Consider the following 8,991-nt stretch of genomic DNA (forward strand, 5'->3'; position numbering starts at 1 on the left):
GGCCTCCCGAAGTGCTGGGATTACAGGGATGAGCCACCACACCTAGCCTCATACCTCATTTTATTGTGCTTTGCTTTACTGCACTTCTCAGATATTGCATTTTTTATAAACTGAAGGTTTGTGGCAACCCTGCATTGAGCATGTCTATCAGCACCATTTCTCCAACAGCATGTGCTCACTTTGTGTCACTGTGTCACATCTGGTCATTCTTGCAGTATTTTAAATTTCTATTATGTCCTTTATGTGATCTGTGATCAGTAATCTTTGATGTTACTATTGTAATTGTTTCGGGGTGCCATGACGGTGCCAATATAAGATGACAAACTTAACCAATAAATGTGTGTGTTCTGACTGCTCCATGACCATCCGTCATCTCTCTTTTCCTCTCTTGTGGCCTCTGTATTCCCTGAGACGCAACAGTATTGAAATTAGGCCAATTAATAATCCTACAATCACCTCTAAGTGTTCAAGTGAAAGGAAGAATCACATATTTCTCACTTTAAGTCAAAAGCTAGAAATGATTAAGCTGAGTGAGGAAGGCATCCTGAAAACCAAGACAGACGGGAAGCTAGGCCTCTTTCACCAAATGGCTGGCCAAGCTGTGCACGCAAAGAAAAAGTTCCCGGAGGAAATTAAAAGTGCTACTCCAGTAAACACACAAGTGATGAGAAAGTGAAACAGCCTTATTGCTGATATGGAGAAACTTTGAGTGGTCTGGACAGAAGATCAAACCAGCCACAACAGGCCGGGCGCGGTGGCTCATGCCTGTAATCCCAGCACCTTGGAAGGCCCAGGCGCGCGGATCACAAGGTCAGGAGATCGAGACCATCCTGGCTAACACGGTGAAACCCCGTCTCTACTAAAAAATACAAAAAATTAGCTGGGCCCAGCTACTCAGAAGGCTGAGGCAGGAGAATGGCGTGAACCTGGGAGGCGGAGCTTGCAGTGAGCTGAGATAGCACCACCGCACTCCAGCCTGGGTGACAGAGACTGGGAGACTCCCTCTCAAAACAAACAAACAAACAAACCAACAAACAAACAAAACCAGCCACAACATTCCCTTAAACCAAAGCTGAATCCAGAGGAAGACCCTAACTCTGTTCAGTGCTATGAAGTCCGAGAGACGTGAGGAAGCTGCAGAAGAAAAGTTGGAAGCCAGCAGAGGTTGGTTCGTGAAGTTTAAGGAAAGAAGCCATCTCCATAAATTAGCTTTTAACACTTGTTTAAGCAGGCGATCTCAGACTTTGGTTCAGTAACATTTCCTTCTCCTGCTCTTTCTCATTTTCCCCTTGCTTACGCTTGTACCTGTCCATCTTTCTCTAGTATTACAGTTTGGATAAATATTTGATCTTTGAATAATATTTTATGTTGTTGTATGCCTCTCATTTTATCCTCTGGACAAATTTGAGAGACAGTGCAAAAATTTCTTTATATCTTTATAATTTAAAGAATGATGGCAAATTTTTGAAAAGTGCTAGCTTTATTGAGGTATAATTTACACATAATAAACTGCACCCTCTCCACCCCCTCCCCTCACTGTCTACCAAAAAATATCTGATGATATCCTGGCAATCTGACCCTGCCTGGAAGACATCATAGAGAAACACAGCAATGTGCTTCCTCACTCTGCAGTTCTATTGGACTTTAATGGCCATAGATGTAGTATGGGCCACACAAACCAGTACTAAAATACAGCATTTTTTCCAAAAACGATGTGCTATAAAAGCATGTAAATGAAAGCTTTTATTTGTTTATTTTCAGCAACCAAGATACAAAATTATTAGGTATGCCATGAGACACAAACACTCATGGTCCACATCCACTGTACCATCCTTTGACGTTCATTGCAATGGATTCAATATTTGTGCCCCCCACACAAATTCACATGTGGAAATCCTAGCCCCCAAAATGATAAGATTAGAAGAGGGAAGTGCTGGGAAGTGATTCGGTCACGAGGGGCCCTCGGAAATGGGATTAGTGCTCTTATCAAAGAGGCCTGGGAGCACTGGCTTGCCCCTACTACCACCGCATGAGGACACAGCAAGAAGGCGCCCATCTGTGAACCAGAAAGCAGGCCTTCACCAGACACCAAATCTGCCAATGCCCTGACCTTGGACTTCCCAGCCTCCAGAACAGTAAGAAACACATTTCTGTGGTTTATAAGTCACCCCGTCTATGGTATTTTGTTGTAGCATCCCAAATGGATGAAGACAAGGTTCACTGTCAGTTCAATTGACCATGAAGGATTATGGGGCCTGTGTGTCCCTGGCACCGTGACAGGAACCGGGGAGAATACAGAGGGAAATTAATAATACTTTGGCCTATATTTTAATAACTTACAGTTTAGTAGAAATAAATTGAAAGGCATAGCAAGGGGGGAAAAAAAGAGTAATGTTTGTTGAACTTCACCATGTGCTAAGAGTCTACTAAAATAGTTTGCACCCATTGTCTTACTTCTAACTCTCAGCAAACCTACAAGGTAGGTCCTATTAGCTGATTTATAGATGGCAAAAGAGGCTCAATGAGGTCAAGTAACTTGCCCAAGGTTATAGAGTCATCAGTGGGAAGGTTGAAAGTGGTAAAGGGCTATTTATTGTCAGGAGAAATTAAGCGAGTTTACCATCATTCCTTTTCTGAGGCATTACATTAGTCCTGAAATAAAGCAAAATGTATCAAATTTATATACCATATATATTAATATATATTTTATTTTATTATTACTTTTTTAAGACAGAGTTTCACTCTTGTTGCCCAGGCTGAAGTGCAATGATATGATCTTGACTCACTGCAACCTCCGCCTCCCGGGTTCAAGTGATTCTCCTGCCTCAGCTTCCCGAGTAGCTGGGAATGGACTGTGTATAGGCATGGACCAACACGTCCAGATAATTTTGTATTTTTAGTAGAGATGGGGTTTCACCGTGTTGGTCATGGCTGGTCTCGAACTCCTGGCCTCAAGTGATCCACCTGCCTCAGCTTCCCAAAGTACTGGGATTACAGGCATAAGCCACTGCGCCTGGTCCTATATTTTACATAAGAAAGATGCTTTATTTCTCTCCCACTGGAATACACTTTTGTTTTTCTCTTTTTTTTAAACTTAAACTTGAAAGCCAACTTTTGTCAAAAGAGAAGAAAATAAAGCCATTTAAAAAAAATATCCAGCATTTAAAATAGTTGTCATTTATAGTAATATGCATATAACAGAAAAGTGGAAAATAATTCTGCATTTTAAAAGCTTAGCTTCTACATGGCAATTATGGGACATAAAGTTGACACTCGACCATTAACTGGACATATTCTAGATTTTCACATTTAATGATAATGGATTTGTTTGTGCTTCTCATGGTCAAACTAAAATGATTTATTTTTTACAAATTGTCTTTATCTTTGGCAAACAAGTCTTAATTTTATTAGTCAATTATTAGTCAACAGAGATACAGGAGCTTATTTGTTACAGGAAACTTGAGCACTCCATGGATTATCTAAGCTGAATTTGAAGAATATACTGTGGAGATCTTCTATGTGACACATATAAAGGACATAGTCAACTGGTTATTATTCAGAAAATACTTTTGGAAAAAAATTATCTTCTGGGGCCAATCATTGAGTTCTATTAAACTATAGAGGTAGAAAATTTTGAAATGAGAAATCAAAACATATTTTGATTTTATATTACTCATATTTTCATTTTATTCATAAAGTCTTTTGGAAAAAGACAACAGAAATTGTACCTTGTTGACAAGACTCCTAGGGCCAAATAGTCACACACTCAGAACTCACAGAGACAAGCAAGGATGGTTCCAGCAAGCACCAAGGACACAGACGTGTGAAGGAGGCTCTGAAGACACAGGAGGGCTGATGCGTGGTAGATGTCAGCCTGGAATGGCTGGGCTTCTGGACTCACTGCTTCCTCCTTCCAGAACCCAGCACCTCCAAGGCTGGGAGAAGAAAGTCTGGGGTCTACTGGAAATGACCAGGGAAATGACCTCTGGAAGTGGCTGTGACTGTTTCCAAAGACAAATACAATCTAGATTCTCAAAACAATGCAAAGGAACAAAAAATGTGAGTTTAGCAGTCAGTGAAACATTAAGATGAGACACAGGAGTAAACACATTTTTTTCCATAAAAGCAGTGGATGTTAAATAATGAAATACAGTGGTAAAACAATGAAAGCCTGGAGGCTTTAAGATGTAAATTAAAAATGGAGACCAGTGGTGTTAATATCATATGAGAGGATTAAATATGAGCTGCCGGTCCAACTGTGTTCTGCAGGCATTCAGGCAGATGCATGAGAGACAGGCTATGAGTAAAGCATTACCACAGCTGGAGTGGGGGTTATGGAAGCTCATCTTAGCTAGCACTTGGAGAAGAACTCACACATTGCAAACGTATCTGGTTACAAAACTGACATTTGCTGCAACTAAAAAAAGGCAAGTGATGGTCTAGGTGAACTGCCTTTTCTTTATCTCCTTCCAAAGGACAAAATAAAAAAATTTTTTTTTTTTTTTGAGATGCAGTCTTGCTCTGTCACCCAGGCTGGAGTGCAGTGGTGCGATCTCAGCTCACTGCAAGCTCCGCCTCCCGGGTTCACACCATTCTCCTGCCTCAGCCTCCCGAGTAGCTGGGACTACAGGCGCCCGCCACCAGGCCCGGCTAATTTTCTGTATTTTTCACTAGAGACAGGGTTTCACCATGTTAGCCAGGATGGTCTCGATCTCCTGACTTCATGATCCACCTGCCTTGGCCTCCCAAAGTGCTGGGATTACAGGTGTGAGCCACTGTGCCTGGCCCCACAAAATTAAATTCTTAATTAAGGAAACTGTTTCTTTTACATCTATTTTTTCATCCCAAACTCAAATGCCAAATATTTAGCTATTACACGTTTTCATTTTCTTAGAATACACTCTATTCAACTTGACAAGTCTTTTAAATTTTCCCTTTACATAGTTAGTTTCCTGTTTCTCATTTGTGTGATGTTTCCATCATGTGTTGGGTTTTATGCTCCAAGTACATGTCCTTTCATACTTTAATGGACACAAGTGTGCTTTATAAATATTTTGAAATCCATTTTAAGGTAATTTATTGAGTGAAAATTCTGTGCTCAGTATTTCATTGGGGTCAGTGATGGGGTAGGAGAAGGAAAGGACATGGCTTTTGCCCTCCAGGGAAGTTGCAGGGAAACTTTCTCTGATTTCATTATCAAAATGAGGCCCCTTTCTATGTCTCCATTTCAATACCTTTCCTACTGACTTCAGATCTATCAGACGTAATTTTTTCCCACTTGTGTTTGTGTAACTGTGTTCTGACTATCCACACATTAGGTGTGGGCTCTGTGAAAGCAGGAACCACATTCATCCTGTTCAATGTCATGTCATATCCCTAACACAGAACTAGGAGAGGCATAACAAAGATCTGTGAAAAAGTAAATGGATGCATAACTCAGTTGATCAATTAATGTACATCACTTGGCAGAAGAATAAAAGGGTTGCGAGAGTGGATGAAATAAGACTTTATATTTTGAAGGAGAAAATCTTCTGTGTATTCGAATGATCACAAATCTAATTAATAATGTTGATGAGGCTGTCTTCAAAATGGTGCTTGTAGAAAAAGTGAGAGAATGGCAAAACAAGAGAAATAATATGTATATTTAGCATTATGGATGTTTGCTAAGTGACAGTTTAACCACAAGAATACATTTTACAGGCTGGGAGCCGTGGCTCACACCTGTAATCCCAGCACTTTGGGAGGCCGAGGCTGACGGATCGTGAGGACAGGGGATCGAGACCATCCTGGCTAACATGGTGAAACCCTGTCTCTACTACAAATACAAAAAAAAAATTAGCCAGGAGTGATGGTGGGAGCCTGTAGTCCCAGCTACTTGGGAGGCTGAAGCTGGAGAATGGTGTGAACCCAGGAGGCGGAGCTTGCAGGGAGCCGAGATCACGCCACTGAACTCTAGCCTGGGCAACAGAGCGAGACTCTGTCTCAAAAAAAAGAAAGAATATATTTCACTCCATTGTCAAGAGAGAGATATATGTATAAAATACATATTAAATTATATGTATGCATATATCTTTTAAGATCGATTTTATTGAGATATAATTTATAGACAGTTAAAGGCACTCACGTATGTATAATACAATTAGATTGTTGACAAATGTGTACATACAGATGTATAATTGGTGCCACAATCAAGATATAAAATATTTCCATTACCCATAAAAAGTTTCCTGAGCCCCTTTTGTGGCCGATCAATCCCCACCTCCCTGCAACCAATGGTTTTCTTTCAGAGACTATAGGTTTTTGTTTTCAAATTTTCTGTGAATAGAATATTGCAGTGTGTATTTGGTACTTGTTTTCTTTCACTCAGCATGGTGTTTTTAAATTCATCTACGTTGTGTATATTAATACTTCACCCTCTGTTTTTGCTTAGTAGTATTCCTTTTATAGCTAGAAAGTAGTATCAATATACTGAAATATATTTGTTCATCACTTGTGGGTAGGCAACTATAAATAAATTTATTGCCATAAGCATGTGCATACAAGTTTTCTGTGAGCATATGTTTTCATTTTTCCTGTGTAAATGAAACAGGTGAGATTTTGGGGTCATATGGTAAATCAGTACCAAAGTGTTTTCCGAAGTAATGTATTATTCTACATTTTCATTGGCAATATGTGAGAGTTTTAGTTGTTCTACATCCTTACCAATACTTGGAATCATCAATCTTCTTAATTTTAGTCATTATTTTCTTTTTTTGTTTGTTTGTTTTTTTGAGATGGAGTCTTGCTCTGTCTCCCAGACTGGAGGGCAATGGCATGATCTTGTCTCACTGCAACCTCTGCCTCCCAGGTTCAAGTGATTCTTCTGCCTCAGCCTCCTAATCAGCTGAGATTATGGGTGCAAGCAATCACGCCCGGCTAATTTTTGTATTTTTAGTAGAGACAGGGTTTCACCATATTGGCCAGGTTGGTCTCGAACTCCTGACCTCGTGATCTGCCCTCCTTGGCCTCCCAAAGTGCTGGGATTACAGGCCTGAGCCACTGCACCCAGCCCTGATGATGTTTCTCTTTCTCTTTTGTTCTTGACCTTCCAGACTGCACAATTTCAGATGTGGGAGACTGGGTGATTTCTTTGATCTTCCCAACCAAATATGACTTACTTAAGGACTTTACCTGTAAAATACATTATTAAAGGTTAGAAGAGGGGTGACAATGGTGGCCTCCTTAGCTTAACCGAATGGTTATGGTTTTAGTTATGGTTGCAATCTTATGCTTGTGTGGTTCTTTGATTAGTATTTCCTTTCTCTGTCCTGTACCATTAATTTCATGAGAATAGGAAAATTATTCCTCTTTGAACTCACCATTGTATCCCCAGTTCTAGCACAGTGCCTGGGATTTCCTCCGTATGTGTTTTTGAAATGCACCCAATAGATCCATAGACAGATTTTAAAAATATAAACATAGAAACAAATCCTCTGGTCTTGAAGCTTGAAACTTACATTTGTTTTATCTGAGTTTCTTCCTCAGGAAATGGACTCTCAGGCCTCTCAAAAATGTCAAAGAACCGAAATTCAGCAGACCCCTGTATCCAGACAATGAGATGCCAGATTCGTTATTTGTCATGATTGAGTCCTTAGCCCTCCCTAGTTCCTGTTTTCCTACTCATAGTTACATTTCTTCCTTGCTATATAAGCCCCTAATTTCGGCTGGTTGAGGAGACGGATTTGAGACTGATGTCCCATATCCTTAGCTGCAGCATGCAATTGCCTCCTTCCTTGGCAATATTCATTGTCTCAGGGATTGACTTTCTGTGTGCAAGCAATAGGACCTAGACTGAACCCCTGGTATTTCAGTAACATTTTGTGTGTAAGAAAGAGGGTGGAGGAAGGAGAGTAGGGGAAATAGGAAGAGTGTCTTAGTATCTTTCTTGCTATAACAGAATACCACAGACTGAGTGATTCATAAAGAAAATAAATGCATTTAGCTTTGAGGCCTAGGAACTCCAAGAGCATGATGCTGGCATCTGGAGAAGGTCTTCTTGCTGCCTAACAACAGGGCAGGGGGCATCACGTAGTGAGAGAGCAAGAGCAAAAGGGCTTATGATAAGGAGCCCACTACTATGCTAGTGACATTCGTCCGTTCATGAGGGCAGAGCTGACATAAATCTCTTCATGAGAGAAGAGGGATTAAGTCTCCAATCTAGGAACTTTTGGAGGATACATTCAAACCACAGCAGAGAGACAGCGACAGAGATATGGAAAGAGGGAACAAGCACACATCACACATACAAAAACTGGAAAATATTTTTGTAAATGAAATGCCTAGAGCCTCCTTCTCTCATATATTGTATTTGTTGATATTTTCTCAAGTTAGACGTATCACTCCATAATTTCTCTTTTTCTTCCCCAAAATGATGTACATGTTTCTTCCTTATAACCATAAACCACAACAAGAATTGCTTCCTGGAAAATTTTAAATATCTCACTGCAATTCAAGTATCATACTTTATGTTTCTTTTTCATCTTCTGTATATTTTGAAAATGTAACAGCATTATTGTCTTATACAAAATAGGTGCTAGCGGAGTGAAGAGAAAACCAAAAATACCTCAATTAAGAAATGGTCAAATGATCCGAATAGACATTTTTCAAAAGAAGACGACACATAGGCCAACAGGCATATTTAAAAAATGCTCAATATCACTAATCATTAGAGAAAGGCAAATTAAAACCACATTGAGATATCACCTCACACGTGTTAGGATGGTTATTATAAAAAGACAAAATATAACAAGTGTTGGAGAAGATTTGAAGGAAAGGGAACTCTTGCACAGTATTGATGGAAATGATTATTAGTATAGGCATCACGGAAAACAGCATGGAGGTTCCTTCGAAAATTAAAAATGAACTACCATATGAACCAGCGATCCCACTACTGGGTATATATCCAAAGGAAATGAAATCTGTATGTCGAAGAGATATCTACAACCCCATATA

This window comes from Colobus angolensis, unplaced genomic scaffold, assembly GCF_000951035.1.
Source record: "Colobus angolensis palliatus isolate OR3802 unplaced genomic scaffold, Cang.pa_1.0 Scaffold72, whole genome shotgun sequence".
NCBI lineage: Eukaryota > Metazoa > Chordata > Mammalia > Primates > Cercopithecidae > Colobus > Colobus angolensis.